An 18,072-nucleotide genomic window follows, 5' to 3' on the forward strand; every position below is an offset into this window, starting at 1 on the left:
GTGGCAGATGAGAAACAGGGAATTTGCGTATGGCAAGAGAGAACGTGAATCTCCACCTTCCCAATCCCTGCATTTTTCCTGTGCTAAAAGCTGAAGGATAACAGCAGTGCGTGGGTCTCGGTCCAGGTACACAAAGGTACTCTAATAGCAAAGTAAAAACGCTGCCCCTGAGACCACCTCACTGCCAAAGGCTCCCCGTGGTCAAAGGCTCTGCCTAATCACAGCACTGCACAAACTACCCTCTTATCTGCACAACAGCACCCGTTAAATGAAAACGGTCATTTTCTAATCAAATTGTTGGAAACCTATCTGAATCCAGCAATATGAATATGACACTGGTTATCTTATAAACATTCAGTAGTTCAGACTAAAACAATACAAGCCAGATTTAATGAGTGATGATGTAGACCTTTTAACACTTATTATTTTAAAAGAGAAAAGTCCCTACCTCACTGGTTATACAACTGCGAGTTTGTGTAGAGGCTGTCCTTAAAAGCAAGCTTCTAAAGCAACTTAGACTGACAGAAAAGGGATTTTAGCTTAAATCTTATTTCTATCACTATCTTCCACTACCAAATTTGAAGACCCAAGGTAGTATCTTAAACACATATGAACATATCTATACAATTGTTTAAATCATCTTTACCTGATTTGCTTCATCACAACAGAGCACAAGGGAGCAACTCAGGTACCTAAACATAGACATCTAGTGCTATTTTAGATGCCTCAGGGTATCCCACCTGGGCTTTCAACTGCTGCTTTCGAAGGCATTAAATTGTCTGTCACACTTGCTGGTCCTGACAGCTGCCTGAGGTACCCAAAGCATTTAAAATGGTATTAGATGTCTATGTTTAGGCTCCTGAATCTTTTCCTTGGTGTCTAGAAAAAGTGTAAGTGAAGAGACCCGGTGTCCTGAAGTTTGTCATTTATCTCAAACATAAGTGCTCCAGAAAAAGCAGAAGTGTGAAATCTTTACATTGTCTCACTAATGTATGTTTCCACTCTGTTCCAAGGAAATCAATCTGTGGCAAAGTATACAGCATGTCCTCTGTTCTTATGGCCAAAATCCGACACAGCTTCCCCAGCTGCCATAGGTTTTTAGTCAGGTTTTTGGAACTGAGATGCTGTTTACAAATTGGATCTACCAGAGACAGAAGAATAAAGTGTCCCCACTTTATCCACAGTTCAAGAGGAATCGCTGTGGCTCATTCTGCTTGCAAGTTGTTTGTGGAACAGCATGAAAAACCACATAATATTTAAGAAACGCAGGAAAATTTCTTGTCTCCTTCTGCAATATAACTTCCAGTTGACACCTCTGTCTGGACAATCCTAAAGAACAACTGAAACTGAGGTCATGGTAAAGCCTGAAAATGCACTGGCTTGAATGCACCTTTCCACCCCAGCCAGGCGAGTTACATCACCTTTCTTACTCAACTAGTTAGCTCATAGGATCATAGTAAATCTTGTTGCAATATTCAGACTTCAAGCATATGGAGGAGCTTTATATAACATACCATTCATTCTTAGGGGTTCCTGCTTTGAAATTCACTTTGTGGAGAGTGCTGCTTTTCAGTACTTATTCTTGAACCTTCTTCTAAACATTGTTCCAAACAAAGCCACATAATGTAGGAACAAATTGTCTGGACATGAATTAGGAAGAATGAGCATTGAAGAAATGCAAATCACATAAGCTTTCCTCTGAACAGATGGAGGGGAAAAAGGGAAAAAGAAAAGAAAGATAGGAATTTTTAGCTGTATGCAGGAAGACGACCACCTTTAACAAAGATAGTGCAATTGCTTTTCAGTCTCCCTTCTCCCAGTCCCTTCCTCCACTCCCCACCCAGCACACTAATCTGGCTAATTCAAGCACAACTTATTACCACAACATCTCATGCCTTTTATTTTTGCACCTGTAGGTCAAGGTATTTCCAATGCCATTTTCTAAGCTAGGTTTAAACCATTAAAAAAAGAATAATGACTCTTAGGAAATCTCTAGTTAACCACAACTCCTATATCTTTATTTCAAAACCTTAAACTGTACCTCATCCATGTTTCTACTTCTTCTAGTCATTTATTACAGACTTGTCGTAAGTATTTTTAATAACAATACCGGTTGACAAAACTAAAGCTATCCTAGTTTTATACCAATCCTAAAAAAATACCCAAAGAAATACTGCAGGAAGGAATATGTTTTTAAATGACAACAAAAATGATTGCTTATACCAAACAATTTCTTAGTCACATGCATTTTCACTAAATCAGTACAATATTCTGTATTGCAAATTGTTTATATACAATTTATATTAATTGCTTCCCAAACTTTGTATTTAATTAAGGCCTATAATGAAACACCAAAAATTACTAATTCAGCCCCAGGAGTAATTGTACAGTTCCACTTTCCTTTGTGGATTTATAGTTATTTTCAGGCATGAAATTATTTATACAGTACCAATATCCATTTAAGAACATGACATATACCTTCACTACTACAAACAGCCATTTGAGCTAGTACTTTAGGTCCAAGAAAGAAATTAATTTGGACATCAAACAACTTGAGGAAAAACAACGTCCTGTTAGTTATGGTGGGGCAAATCCCAAGTTACCAGGCAACATGCAACTGTTAAATTTACTTTGGACTAGATTTTCAGTCTCCACTATGAAGATGTTAGGTGACCAACGAACCTTTGGCTTCCCCTTGGCTCCGAGCCACGAGCGCAGCAATGGGAACATGAGGAAGCAGGCACAGAGAGGCACCAGCTCAGCTCTGCTGCCACCACCACATTCCCAGCACAGCCAATCCACACCACAACAGAAAATGGTCCTACAGCCTCTTCACTCAAAGTTACTACCCCTCAAGAGCGACAGGAGGAAATCAGTGCTGTTCATTCTGCGTGGAGAGGAGAAATAATTATAATTTATTTTCAGTAACAAAACTTGAATGACTGCAAGATCATCATTTACCTTGGAAGGGAAATCCACTCACCCTCCTGCCATGACAGGCTACTCTCCCCTAAAAGCAGATAGGGGAGCAAGTGATCTTCAATCTCCCTAAGTCTCTTCTCCACAGGAAGAGAGATCTTCATTTTCCTATCACGTCATGCAACCAGTAGGTTGGAAGACTACCAAGGTCTCATGGTTACCTAGAACATGAGACTTCAAAATACCTCTTATCAGTTTCCCAGGTTGTTTGCAGAATTACCTGTTCAGCTGTTGAAGATAGAAGGAAAAGTGCCTTTTCCCTTTAGACCACCTGCTTGAACTTAAATAAGCAGATTATTATTGTGTTTATACTGCAGCAGTACCTAAGATGAAGGATGCATATAATTCTTTAAAGCTGATAAACTCTAATAGTCACTTCATGGCTTATTTTAATGAACCTGATGTTAGCACATCAAATGAGATCCCCTAAACACTCTGCATATACAAAAAAGAGACTGAAGGAGCCTTCAAACTGAAGTTCAGACTTTTTTCCTGGACCAGTCCCTGTTCCCAGGGATGCATGGCCAAGAGACAGTCGCTCACTGGAGGATTATTTTTTTGCAATCCATTTGGAAATTAAAAGAAAAAAAGTTTTAACAACTGAACAGAAAAAGAGGTCCCTCAATCCCAATGTAGCTGAGAGTGTGAACAAACAGATGTTTTCTGACCAGGTTTTCAAGTGGCAACATTACAAGTACTTTCTGTTTGCTGGGGTAATACTGATATATAACCTGGGCTTGCAGTCTTCTTGGTCTGACAACTTTCTTCTACTTCTTTCAGCAGCCTCATGACAAGACCCGCAAACTGACATACACAAAAATATTACTATATAGTACTATTACTGTTAAAGTCTTACTTTCCTCACCGTCTCCCTCCCTACACAAAGTTTCAGAAATCTTCAGAACGCCTTTTCATCACCCATTTCCACTTTCCACAAATCCTTTCCATTTTCCAAGGCAATTACCTTCAGAGTGTTTTTTTCTCCCCCCCTTAACTGGAAACAGGGTTTTCAGAAAAAGGTTGCTTCTTTAAAAAAAAAAAAAAAAAGAATCTTTTCCCCCCAAAAGCAGTTCAGACAAAAATTTTCAGCTCACTAGTCCTGCTGTGATCATGACTTTTTTTAAATCATAATTTCCCACTTGATAGAAATCCTGTTTGAAGCAACCTCAGCATCCAAGAGTACCTGCACAAATGCAGGAGCACTTCAGCAACCTGACCACACACCAAAGCACTCTTCAGAAAATATACTCAAGAATTAAGCAAATCCCAGGGCACCTGTAGATTGTAGCAGGGGTACTGTGACAACATCTTGAGAAAAATCACTAACATAGGCAGATCTAAATCCATTTAAGGTTTATAAATCAAAACCATCACTTTAAATGCCAGGATGAAACTAACACAAAGAGGAAGGGATTAAGAAGGGACGAAAACATCCACTTCCAAAAAGCATGATTTTGTAGGTATTCCACAAAGGTTTTCATCCTTTTCCGAAGTCTTTCACCAGCAGAGGCTTAAGATACACTTGCACTTTTCTGATCATGCACATACACAGAAGAGCACTATTTGGCAAGACTTTAAAAGTAATCTCACACTGTAAACACGAATGGAGGGTAAATCTCTCAGTAAAAGGGAAGCTATTCCAGATCTCTTTCATCACCCTGTTGTTTCCCCTAGATCTACGAGAACAACCTGCAACACATGTAAATTAATCATCTTCATTCTACACGTAGTAAGCTACATATCAGTATGCACCCATGCTCTACTTCTCCAGTCACTTATTACAGCTTTGTCATAAGCTTTTTGAATAACAATACCTGTTGACAAAATTAAACTATTCTAATCTTATACCAGTGTTACAAAATACTCTAGACTGGGATCCAGGCCTAGTCATTTCCTTACCTATCTACAGGCATGGATAGCAGTACGGATTGACAGTCACACAGAACCATCGAGAACAACCCCAACTTAGAGGCATCCATAATTCTCAGTCTCAGCGGGCATCTCAACAGTTCTCCTTTGGACCGTTTTCACCCTCAGGACACACTGGTGACTATCAACATTGAACGTTCGCAATATCGGGAGCCTGGGATGAATACTGCTACGCATACATAGCGTCAGGGAACAACATCTCCAGCTATCCATCCCTATGACTCCTCTCCATCTCGGCTGGCATCCAGAGCTTTTGACCTCCAACTGGTTTTGCTCTCGCTGAGGCATTGGCACCACCAACATCAAAAGCTCCCAACATGGAGAGACACTGAGGCCTATCAAGTTCCATACCTATTGACAGATGAATTTTTGCCTTTGTTTCTTTTGTCTTTTGTGTCCCTCTCCTCCTCCCCCAAACTCTTCAGAGCAGTAATTACATCTCAGTACTTTGCATATGCTGCAAAGCAGTCAAAAAAGTTCATTTGACAGAAACTGGATTATAGCATGTCTGCCAGGAAGTAAAGTGGCAAGAACGTTTTCAACAGTTTCTCAATGAATATGTCTGTTAAAGGCTCACAGCACACTGAAGTAATGTACAGATAAAAAAAATGAATGCCACCTTTACAATTCAAATAAAACAAAAAAGCCCACATGGAAGTTACGTACTTCCTCTCGTCATACACAAAATTAATTAGTAAAGCAATTTTTAAAATTCAAAGTTTAACAAGATAAATCCCAATTTGGCAGTTAATTGCAATCTTCAAAACCCATACTCCTAGATATTGAGCTGAACGATATATGTGAATGTTTCTACAGGGCAAATTTGTTTCAGAACAATGTTACTTTCCAGAGTGCCCTGCTTTTTAAGTTTAACTACATTTTATCTTCATTCTATCATTCCCAAACAGATCAACATTTTACAAAACAATTCATAAAAGCCAATCGCTTTCACTGTGTCTATCCAGTAGCACATAGATCTCTTCAAATTGTGAATAATACAGTCATCTTAAGTTGGATTGCTACTGAAATCTCTCTCTGAAATTATCATGCGTTTTCTTTCTCACCCATACACATGCTAGCTGTACACCGGCAGATGTAATTGCCTTCTAGTGTGTCACCCCATCTTCAAAGACGGGCAGAACTAAGCTGTGCTCACAAGTATTTTGTGAGAATTCCTGAGCTACTGCGTATGGGGGAGGCCTAGTAGTAGAGCACTCTGCCTGCATTAATTTACACTGCTTTTCTTATTAACTGGCCTCAGTACTGCTGCAGCATTACGTAGTGCAAGCGTGGGCACATCCTAGCAGCATAGGGTGTGCACCCAGACATGATTCCCCATGATGTGGAGGAGGCAGGACAGAAGCTGCATGCCCACCTAATGCTGCCCAACATTTCCTATTAGAGAATACCGTTGGCAGTGCAAGTATAGCTAGGTATAGATGTTCGGTAACAGCTTTTTTTTTTTTTTTTTTTTTTTTGAAGTTTTAGTAGGGGGGAGGGAATACACTTTCTTCAGTAGGAGCTTCACCAAAATTGCCTTGTTTTCTTAGTGTGATTAAGAGAAAATGAGAATGCCTCAACACAGACAAACCACGTTTTACTGTGAAAGTCCAAAGCTTTTGTGCATTGGTGGAGAGACGTGGCATTCAACAGAAAGACTATCCTAATGACAGAGATGAATTCTTCACCTTGAAGAATGGAAGTTTGCCTGCTTCACAAGTACGTGAAACGCTCTGCAGAGATTCAGAGTTTAAAAGCCATGTTCTCTAGAAAGTTAGTGTTTATTCCACATAATTAACCCCAAAGGTTCAGAGCCATGGCAAAACCCTCCCTGAATTTTGTCCTCATTTGGTGGAGCCAGCATAGCTCCAACTATGTAGACAAAGAGCAGTTAGAACTTCTCTCCTCACGAATAATTTGGAGCAAGACCTTTTTTGTTGTCATGTTTTAAATGGGAATAACAGCTGACTTGCTACTGGAATAGGATCAGAACAAGGAAGCTACAGAGCAGATAGAGATTGTGTGGGAAGTGAAAATGACAGTAATAAAGGAAAACTGAGATGAGTGCATCAGTAGGGGAAATAGGAATGGACAGGGGGAAGGGGGGAAAGGTGACCGGGCAAGTTATCTGAAAAAGCTGCCTACAAACAGAAAACAAAATTGGGATGATTAGGGTGAGCAGTGGGAAACTCTGGAATGAGAAACCAGGTCAGGTTTATATAGAGCACTGGGGACTGGAACAAGTGCCTGTGGATAAAGAGCTGTCCAATTGCCAGGTTGTGAATCTAGATGAATGAATTGAAGTTCACTTCTAAATCTGAATGAGATCCAAGTGTATGGGATAAATGGTAGACTAATGGCAGAACAGACAAAGCATGTACCACGTTCTCCACTAGCATAGTTCAAGCAGAACCAGCTATTTTGCTTGACACCCCATTAGCTCAGGTGGCACAGACCTGCCTGGTGATCCCAAAGTTCAAACCCTGCTCACAGACTACGGAAGCAAGCAGAGTTTGTTTTCTTCCCCTTTACCTCTCAACAGGCAGGTATAAACACAAAGCAACATAAGAGCACTATTAGAAAAACTGTGTGACCAGTAATTGCATGTTCCTCAGGTTTCAGTGACCAGCACAACAACTCAGGACACCATTTGCAGAAGATTTAATACTTGTACCTGCAACAGGGTATCAATGGCAGCCAAGATAGTGCTGCTGCTCTCAAAAATTCATTAATACCTGTGAAGTGCAGTAAGAACATAGATTTGATTATTAATACTTCCGACTTCCTAGAAGTCGGAGTAATATTCAGTAAGCACAGGGGCCACAAGCTGAACAGGATGTTGGCAGACTCACGTCTTGCAGTCTGGGCACTTAAAGAGTTGGGGGAGGAGGGACTGTCACCATGTAATTCCGATACCCAGTTGGAGACTGCCTAGAAAACCGGAGCTCTACTGGTTTTAAAGTCTGGATACTTGGATTTGTGACTTTAGCGTTAATATCCCGGGATGTTTCACTTTTTATATGGTGTATAAGACAGTAAGAAGGTACTTATGACTTCATCAGGCTTTGCACTATCAACTCATTCACATGTTAATGTTTGTTAGACTTATTTACAGCTGAAATGCCCCATCTTGATTTTTTGCTTTGTGAAAGGCTCAGTTTCCTTTTCTTCCAAAGGTGATTTTTTTTCTTTAATTTTACAGCTTGTGACCAGTTCATTCACCTGTTCTTTGAATTATGGGGGAGTGAAAAAAGTAAGACTTACTTGAAATGACCGAATTATAAGTGGGTCTCCCCCACCTCAACCTCAATTTGAAAATGCTGAACTTTATGATCTGACATTTTCAGGTTGGCTAGGTCTGACTCAGTACTGGGCACTTTCACTGTATACAATGAACTCTCTCCCCCACCCCCAGATAAATAACTAAGTTCTAAGCACTTTTTGAAGTAGATTTTATAACTTTGGCTGATGTTAGAACTACATTAATATTTCCTGGGACGACCCAGCAAGCAGCTACCACCCGCAAAGAAAATTCAGCGCTGACTCCTTTCTAGGGCAGTTACAATAAAGTGGAATTCTGTACTTTAGGCTCTCACAAAGAGCTCATAACGTTCTGTAGAAGAAACTAATTCCTGCAGAAGGGAACTGTTCTCAAGAGAGAATCTGATCCTTGGAAGGCTAGCAAAGAAAATGAGAATAGGCTGTTAAGACAACTGCTTCTTTTGGGTCTAGGAACAGATAGACTCCATTAGCAGTTTGTCAATTAAATATTTAACATAAAGTCAGCCTTGTATACTTCTTAGATGATCTGTGTGCTGGTTCTGCTCTCTTGCACACAGAATCCAAGTCCTTAAGCATCAATTTTCCTGACTTTCAAAATGGACAGATTACCCTTTTCCGTAATAATTCTACCTGTTAGGATGAACTCTCTTCACAGGGACAACATATGATGTGCGGTATTAGTAGTATGAAAATTCAAATTCAAAACCATAATATTAAAATTATAGACAAATGCTACAGTTTGAGAGAGAAAAAAACTGTGTTGTCACACTGTCATGACTAGCTTTGAAGTGGGAGAAGAAGTCATAGGTATAAAGTGATCTTCTCAGAGACGGTGAACAAACTAGCTCAGGTAGAAAGTAGAAGGGATTAGAGCTTGTTTGGATACACTAAGGAAGACAAAAGTGTCCCATCAGTGGGAGAAGCTAAGGATTAATGAATTCAAAATATTTCTGAGAACTGAAGAAAGATGATCAAGAACAGGAGTGACAGAATAAAGAAGGGCAAAAGCTGACTTTGTAAGGGGAACTGCAACCATAACAGAACAGGCAGGATGGTTTCAGTGGAAACCAAGTTGACTGAGAAAGGTCAGAGACAGATAAGAACATGTAATCGAAAGTGCTCAGAAATACTAGAGTAAAACTGGTAAGAGACTCCTCCCACTCTGGAAGGAAGAGCTCATAAGCCCCTTTCCCAAGTGGCAGTTGTTCCTACTTGAGCTAAAGGAACAATCCCCTGGCTAACAGTATTGTAAGCACTTACTCTGTGTGCAGGCCTGCCACTGGAGCAGAACACACCAAGATGTATAATGATGACTCCTTGCCAAAGAAAGCCTGTCTCAAACATCAGAACTGTACAATGTAAAGTCAAGCGATCTTCAGCCTACAAGGGAAGAAATAGGTGTTTTATAGCATCAGAAAAAGAACTCCTTAGTTCTTTCATGGAGTCACGCTTGTTCCTAGCCCTGAAACACTGCCAAATACCAGCATTCAAAAATACTCCATCTTTCTTTCCTCTTCTTTTATTTATAACTACATTTTGAAGATGTCTGCTTTTCTAGACACCATTTACGTTACTTAACAATTAAATCATCTACAAAAACACCATCATAATTCAAGACAGACTTCTCTCCAATAAAATTTCACTCCCCATGTATCAGCCATCCTTACTGACCACTCTCTCTCTCCTGGTAAAAGAGATAGGCATTATGCACTTCCCTTGAGATTAAGGATACTGGATCACTTCAGATGAAACAGGGAACTTTTCCACAGCCTAGGGCTCCTGCAGATGAACCCTCTGTTCCAATTCCAACTATATTCAGCCAAGGAGAATCACCTTGTGTACCTACGATAATCAAAGTAGCTGCAGTATGGCACGGGAAGAACATCAGTCAGACTCATGCCATTGGGAGCTTCACAGGTTACAACCTTCATAAGTCTTGCATTTCCCTTACAAGCCAACAGCTAAACTGGTGAACGTCCTCCAAACCCCACAGTTTGTGATCTACCATCAACACTGTGAATCACTGACAAGTCTCCTGTACTTTGAATGCACTCAAGAGCTAATTTAAAAATATAGTGCCACAGCAGGAATTCAGCCTCAAGATAAAGAATTAAGATGCAGTAGTTAAAAATAAATTCAAACACAAGGTGTAAATAGTGGCAGAGCAGGAACAAATTGCCAGGACATACCCTCAGCAAATGAGAGGGGATATCAGCCTCACATCCCATCTGCTTCCCAAAGGGACCATCACCTCATTTCATCCATACTGACCTTCCAGCCAAACAGCCTTTCAGACTGTAAACCTTTTAATCTGCAGCATCAGTGGGTCAAGGCAGCCAGCACTGATGAGCTCCACGTCATCTGCCCACTGACAGTCAATGCCACCTCTCCCATGCCCACACAGGAACTGTCTAGGAAGGGAAGCAAAACTGAACCCTAGAGACCCACAGATTTCAAAGAAATTCATTTTCGGAAAGTGACAGTACACAGTGCCAAGAATAGTCATGAACTGAGGCATTCAAAAGTTGTAGATTAGCTTGGGCCTAAAAGTATAGCTCATTACTACTGACTTGCTCTGGAGCCCATAGCGAATAAAATGGCATAACAACAGTAAAGGTATTACAATACCTGTACACAAAAAGTGAACTGTTAATGTAAACATTTGGATAAAACCAGCCCCCAAAGTATCTAATTTATATTTTTGTATTTTGACATGTGAATACAAGCAATATTTATGTAAGATGCCCTTTAATATTAGCACATAGCTCTTTTTGACCTTTTTTGAAGATAGCATTTCAGCTATCTTCATTCTCAGACATTTAGTATACCTGATCTTCCCTAGCGTGCTTTATGCCCTTAACTCTTACAAGATCCAATAAAGGCTGCTCCCAGTTCCCTCCCACAGGTTTCTGAGGCTTCCCAACAGAAGGTCTATCACCTGAACACACCAAGATATTCAAACATAAATTCACAAGATAGAAGTAGAGCAACAAAAGACTTGGGGCTAGCAGAAAATTCATTTCAGAACAATGGCTTTTCTATTTATTTCTGTTTTTACAGCCAAACCATAATCAGAAAACATGCAAGTATCAGTATACAAATAACTCTCTATTTTGGGGTCCTGAGAAGTTTCAGCAATCGCTTCGAGCATAATGAATGTTTGTAATTCATTAGACTCCGTTTAAAAATGCAAAGCACGCCATGACATCAATGATGTTCTCTTTATCTTAACAAAGAGACTATTGCACTTAATGTTCTTCTAACAAAGCTAGCATGTTTAAAAATATGTATTTATTTTCTACAGTACAATGTTTACAATGGCGTGTTCATATCTTAAATGTATTAATCTCATATTTCAGGCAAGACCACACTCTGCTAATTATCCCAAAGAGCTCCAAAATCTTTACAGCATATTCACTGCATTTATATCTTCTCCACAAACTTACTGATCTTGTTTATATAATTTTGCAAATGACAAGAAGTGTAGGATAACTATCTAAATGAACTAAAAATTGTGTCACGGACAGATCCTTCATAGATTTGCAATTTGTAGCTGTCAATCTTCCTACAGCTGCTAGATAACAAAACAACAGTTCTTTTCTTCATGCAGAGGAGCAAATTCAATAAACATTGGTAAGGGTTCTTTTGCAAAAGAAATCCCTGCTTCTCCACAGTCTATTAAATCTTTTCTTACATGCATCTAAACTCATTCCTTTTTTTCCTTAAGGAAGGGGGAAAAATAGTCACGCAACTCTGGCATATTTTAGCATCATATTTAACTAAATTTTAATTTTGTGAAACACAGGCTTGCTGACTACTAAAAATTTTTCATGAGGGAGAAAAAAAATGACCAAAGGAGGAAAAAATACCTTAAAAAGAGATATAGTGACTTACATCATATCATAATTGGAGAACAGGCAATGGAATTAGCTAAAAGGGTCATTAAAGGTAGCCCAATTCATGCATATTTCACCTTCTCTCTTAATCAAGAACTGCCTGAAATGGGTCAAGTTATATTAACATTTGAAAGAGAACACAAATGGACAATAAAGGGATCAATATTGAATGCAATCCTATAAATTCAGAACTGTGAAATTAAGGCAAGTACAGCTTTTTTTTTTTTTTTCCTTTTGCACTTTTCCTTAAGATGAGGGTATAAACTGCAGTTACAGATGCTATTAAAGGTTGGATTAGGGGCCAACATCTACAGTGATAGGAAAGAAAAGGAATTTAGTCAATAGAAAAATCAATGTGGAAAGGGCAATAAAACTGGAAAATGAAAACAAATTGCTACTACAGCAGAAAGGGAGTAAATGGCTATACTAATGATAGATAATGCAAACATTTTATTCTTGCAAAAAGCTTACTATAAAGCTTATTATTGAAAAGCATTTTGTAAATCACTTCTGAATTTCCTTTTTCAGATAAATTACGTATCACTTCCCATTACCACAACACCAGTTCCGTGCCATGGATCTTCCCCTTGAAATCAAACTCCCGAGTTAAACAGGGGTGTTCACAGAATGCATTTCTCCTGGGGGCTAAAAACTCTGAGCTGCACCAGACTGAGGCACTTAGCAAGTCCATCAAGGACCCTCAAACCAGAAACCATCCAAGCCAGTCAGGCACGCTGGGTACACCTGGATTAACACCAGCATCACTTGACCCTAAGCTACTCCGATGCATCATGAGTTGCATCAGCTGTTAGGAAAAGACATATTCTGAACTATTACTATCTCGCATAGCTAGAGAAACACCCCTCGGCGGGTGCCGGGAAGGAGGCGGTCAGGCCAGGGCTGGCAGCGGCGAGGGGCGCTCGCCTGGGCCCGCGGTCAGCGAGCCGCCCGGCCAGGGCGCGGGCGGGGCCGCGCCCGCCGCCAGGAGGGCTGCGCGGAGAGCAGACCCTTAACAGCACGCCCGCGCACGCCGCAAGGTAACCGAGGGCTGGAGAACACCGCGCTTTAAAGGAAGAATAAAATAAAATAAAATAAAATAAATCCTCAGCCCACCGAGGAGAAGCTGCCGAGCCTCCAGCTGAGAGGATAATTGGAAAGTAGAAACACCTTGAAAGAATTAGCAGCAGCAGCACGGAGCGGCAAGCACGCCCGAAGCGCCCGGCGGAGAGGCACGTACCGTCGCCGCCGCCGGCGGTGCCCCCGGCCGCGCCGGCCCGCGGCCCCCGCGCCCCCACCGCGGCGGGGCCCCCGGCCCGGCCCCGCGGACAATGGGCGGGAGCCGGGAGCCGCCCGCGCCGCACCCGGCCGGCCGGCCGCCTCGCTGCGCGGCGGGCTGCGCGCCCGCAGAGCGGCACCGCGGGGCCGGGGCGGCTGGGGCCAACTCGGCGGAGCCAGGAGGAGGAAGGACTTACTGGGGTCTGCGGCAGAGCAGAGCAGAGCGCGACTCCGGGCGCGGCGGGGCTCGGCAAACTCCGCGGCGCAGCGCGGCTGGCGGCCCGCCCCGTGCGCCCGCACTTCACACCCCCCGGCCCGGCCCGGCCCGGCCCGGCCCGCCCCGCCCCGCGCCGCCGCCCCCGCCCGCGCCCGCGCCGCACCTGCGCCCCCGCCCGCGCACCATTGTCCGCCGCGCCCCGCCTGCGGCTGCTTTTCCTCCCGTCCCTGAATCTGCTCCGGGAGCCCTCTTCCCTCCGCCCCATTCGCTGCTTATATCCCTTTGGGGATTTTGGACCTGGTCGTATTACCTTCCCCGCCCGTCCTCCGTGCCCTCTCCTCCTTGTTTTCCTTTCCTCACGTTTCCCCCGAGGCTCTTCCCCCTTCCTTTGTCTCTTGCCGTGCCCCGGTTGCCCTCGCTGCAGTGCAGCGCAAGGCAAAGCAAAGCCAGCCCGCTCGAGCGGGTTTTTATCCACCCGCGGCGTGGGGCCAGCAGCCGCCGCCGGGGCGCGCCTCGCCCGCGCTCGGGGCGCTCCGCCGCGCTCTGCCCCGGCCGCCTCCCCGGGCTCCAGCTGACACCGCAAATGCTCTCCAGCAATCGATAAAGAAGTCATTTGGCTTAGCTGTAGGGAGGGGTCTCAAGCAGAGATTTTCCTCTGAAAAGTAAATTGTTTTACTTCTCCTACTTTGCATCCTGGTGAACTTCCCTGCTCCTTGCAAACACCCGTTGCTTCTCCGGGCTCAGCTGATTCCCAAAGAATGTTACACGGGTGCTGCAGGAGGAATCCGTTTGGAAAGGGCTGCCTGCCTGCTCCCTTTTTTAAGGCCTGCAATAGAGTTAGAGCAAATCACTTAGGTTCACTCTCAGTGGGGTCAAGTTCATCTACAAAAGCCCCGGTTCTGACTTTACGGCAAGACAGAAATCAGGATTTTCTTGTACCGCTGCAGCTTTTGCAATGATGACTTTTCAGAACAAATACTCTATTTCTCAGCTATACATCACAGATAATTGGCTTTAAACTTGAATTTTGAAATATAAACTCATTCTTTGCAGCTTCTCATTTGTTGCTATTGTTCAGTAAAATCTCATATTTGGGGGATCACAGCATAATGTCTACTCTGAATCGCTTTGTTTTACTATTGTTTTCACTGGATAAAAAACAAAACTGATTATTTGGGTAGTTTGAACTTGAAATCAGATGTATTTTCCTTGGAAATAAATGGAGGCTAAAGAAGCACATAGAAGGGGAAATTAATTTGTAGTTTACCTACATTAGTCATAATCTATTAATGCAATAATCACATCTTTCTCCAGGTACAGGTCCCTCTACAAATAAGGAAAGGGGTTGCTAGTGAGAAAAAGTAATACTTGCATAGGGATGAATATGCTAATATATGCAGTTTTCTACTGAAAGTTTGCTAGTGACCATCAGATGTTTCTTAGATTCTGCAGTTGCAGCTTTGGCTTCAATCCATATGCTGGGGGACTGACTTTCTCATATCTCCTCCAAAACCATCTCCTTCCATTTCCATCACTGGTCCATGTAGGTCTATTGCTGCATCCTTTGCTAGCAGCTCTGTTGAGCTCTGTCTGCTAGCACAAGGTCCTCCTGAAGGACAGTCTTTTCCACAGCCCTTGGCACTCTGGTTCTCCGTCCTTTAAATACATGTGCACTGATTCAAACTGCCACTCAGTTATCACTTGCAACGGGTGATTTGCTTCAACATCGTTGCTGCCTTAATTTTGTTGAGTGGCATCTTACAGATTTACAAACCTCATTTCTTCCTACTCTTCCACATTAGCTCTAAGGATCCCTGTTCTGTCTTCAGGACTGGGCATGGACTCACTGTTTGCCACTATTTTGCAATTGCATTTGATTTCTTTGTCACTGCTATCCCTAACCCAGACCTAGCTAGTATGAACGTGCTGCAGCAACTCTTCATGCAGCTGCACTGCTTTGCGTAGAGGCTTGGAGGCTGGCTGGAGCCCTGCTCGCCTGTGGGCATGGGACATCTCCCGTTCTTGGTGGCCCTCCCAGCGCAGGAGTCTCAGCGGCGCAGCGCAATCTCTGTCCCCCTGGGCCGAGGCAGTTGCACTGGGCACAGAAGCCTGCTCCGAGGCACCTCAGCTGCAGCGGGGCTGCTATGAATTTCAGTGGCCCAGGACTGGCAGGGAGGGGTTCCCTCTGCCACGACCTGATGTCTCTTGGCTGCCGTTCCTGCTGACTCGGCAGAGGCTTTGAGGGTACCTAAGAGAAGATATCTTTTGCTGAAATTCCCATTTGGCAGCAAATCATTCACATTTCACTGCAGTGTACCATTGTCTGAACACAGCGTTTCAGCAGACTACAGCACCTTTAGTTTCCTGATTACAATTCTTGTCTGAATGTCCTACAGCCAGTGCAGCTTGAGTATATATCTTTGTCCTATAGTCCTTTCTTACAGAATTACACTGTGAGTACATGGAGCAGAAATCTCCTTTCACTGTCAATCGCTATCTTCTTTGCACTTTCTTTACTGTCCAATAAGTGATCTCAATTGCACATACGTTACTGGAAAAAATAATGCTACCCCCCCCCCCCCCAGCTTCTTCTTAATAATGTCTCTGTTTCAAGTTGTGAAGCATGTCTCTGTCTTACAGTATCAGTGATTAATTGCCCAGGATTTCTGCTGAGTTCCCTTTAGACAAAATTGTGGATAAAAGCTGGCTGATTTGTTTGGGGTTTTTTTTTGCATATAATAGATTCAACAAAAATGCAGTTTCACTTATCCTCAAACTGCCTACAGATTTGGATTATCTTTGTTAAATAGTTTTATTGGCGGGAAAATAAGATATTTTCAGGACAAATGTGGCAGAGTGGTTTTCATCAATCTTCTGTTTTACAGTATCTTAGAGGTTAGGACAATTTTCAAGCATGTAGGAGATCCAGGTCTAGTTATGTTCTCTGCCTAAGTGAATTTGAATTCACATTGTCCATCTACTAAGTTATCAATTATCTGGGGATGTACAAATATGTACAAATAACATTAACTGGAGCAGGAATTAGATTAGCTTATTCAATCTCTCGGGTGAGAAGCAGGACATTACAGAGTCCTGCACATCCTTCAGCATTTATTTTCACATGGAGCCCAGCAGGGCTCCAACAGGAGAACCTGGAGGAACCCTGCTTCGCAGCCACATGTGGACGACACTTGCCTGTGATTTAGGAGCACAGATGCAAATTACAGACAAGCCAGTGAACTGCGCCCAGAGCATTCTGACATCCCCCGCAAGCGTTCAAACAGCACAGCTCCTGTTTAAACCAGGGCCACATACCACTTGCTCCTTCCTGAATTTCACCCTCCATGTCTTTTGTCTTTCTTAAAAGTGCCTAACAAGTGAAATACTGGCCTGCCAATCAAATGACACGTCTTGCTGAGTACGGAATAGCATTTCGGGGCCCCTGGTGTCAACAAGAAAACCCCCAAAAGTATAATCTGTAAAACTAATACCAATAAGCTCTTGGTCTGCACAAAAAAACTCATCTGTAAGCTTGTAGTCAGGGGTATGTTGTGGAGCTTTCTCCTTGAGATATCGCCATGAAAGAACTGCGTCATTGCCTGTTATCTTCCTGTCCTTCTAGATGCTTTGCCAGGTTTCCTGAAACCTTGTATCAGAGGTGCTAAAATATAGATGGAAAAACAGGACGTGTTTACAATTTATCTCCTGTTCCAAAGAACTACTTGCATTGCCGTTTAGAAGGTGAATTCCACTCAGATATCTTTAGTGACTTTCGTAGGTAGTACCTTCTCCTCGTATTGTAGCACCAGGTAGCTCAATATTTGTTCCCATTTCTTGAGTGCACTCATCAGTTACTTTTTCAATGGATATGTAGAAACCAGCAAGATTTGCCAGCTTATGCTAAATTCTAAATTCTTTTAACTTTTGTGGTGGTACTTCTCCTAGTTTCTTTAGGATTTGGATGGATTCACAAAGAAATCAACAGTTGTCCAACATACATAGAGAACCTTTCTATCAGCTTTTCTCCACTCTGCCTAATTTCTTCTTTTTATTCCTAGTTATGAGTCCTTGTAATGTGGTGTGAGAGCCCTGAATTATTTCTTCTTTGCCCTTTCCATGTCATAACATAAAACTATTATCTGCTCTAATCATAACACTTGGGAGGTGTTCAGTTTAAATGAGAATACTTCTGGGAGGGAATGTATGTCCATGGGTATGCATATTTGGAGGTACTTACCACAAGATGAAGAAAACTTTGTTGGGTTACTGGAGGGCTTGTCTAGTTTAACATGTAATTGTTCCTGAACACTAGTCAAGCAGGCAGGAGCTCCTCAGGGGCTGCTAACAAGTAATGTTGTTTTTCACTGTTAAGTGCTTCTGAGTCAATGCTGATTTCTAGTTTACCAAAGCCTTTTTCTCCACTGTTTGGAGGCAGATCCACATTGTGCTTTCAGAAGATGTAACGATGCCTTTTCTTTGAAGACATGCCAGGTC

The 18,072-nt window shown here is 42.5% G+C and overlaps 1 protein-coding gene across 10 annotated transcripts in view; it reads right to left on the bottom strand.

Annotated features, from left to right (window-relative positions):
- SEMA6D (semaphorin 6D) overlaps positions 1 to 18,072 on the bottom strand; it is a 696,006-nt gene that overhangs the window by 204,614 nt on the left and 473,320 nt on the right. The window contains exon 1 of one of the 10 annotated variants that reach the window (XM_068958252.1): positions 13,889 to 13,907. The exons of 8 other annotated variants lie outside the window; for them this stretch is intronic. The gene's annotated coding sequence lies outside the window, so the exon portion shown is untranslated. Of the gene's footprint in view, positions 1 to 13,558; positions 13,673 to 13,888; positions 13,908 to 18,072 lie in introns of those variants that run through there. One more of the 10 variants, XM_068958250.1, reaches the window with a different exon arrangement.

Source organism: Struthio camelus, chromosome 12 (assembly GCF_040807025.1).
Source record: "Struthio camelus isolate bStrCam1 chromosome 12, bStrCam1.hap1, whole genome shotgun sequence".
Classification (NCBI taxonomy): domain Eukaryota; kingdom Metazoa; phylum Chordata; class Aves; order Struthioniformes; family Struthionidae; genus Struthio; species Struthio camelus.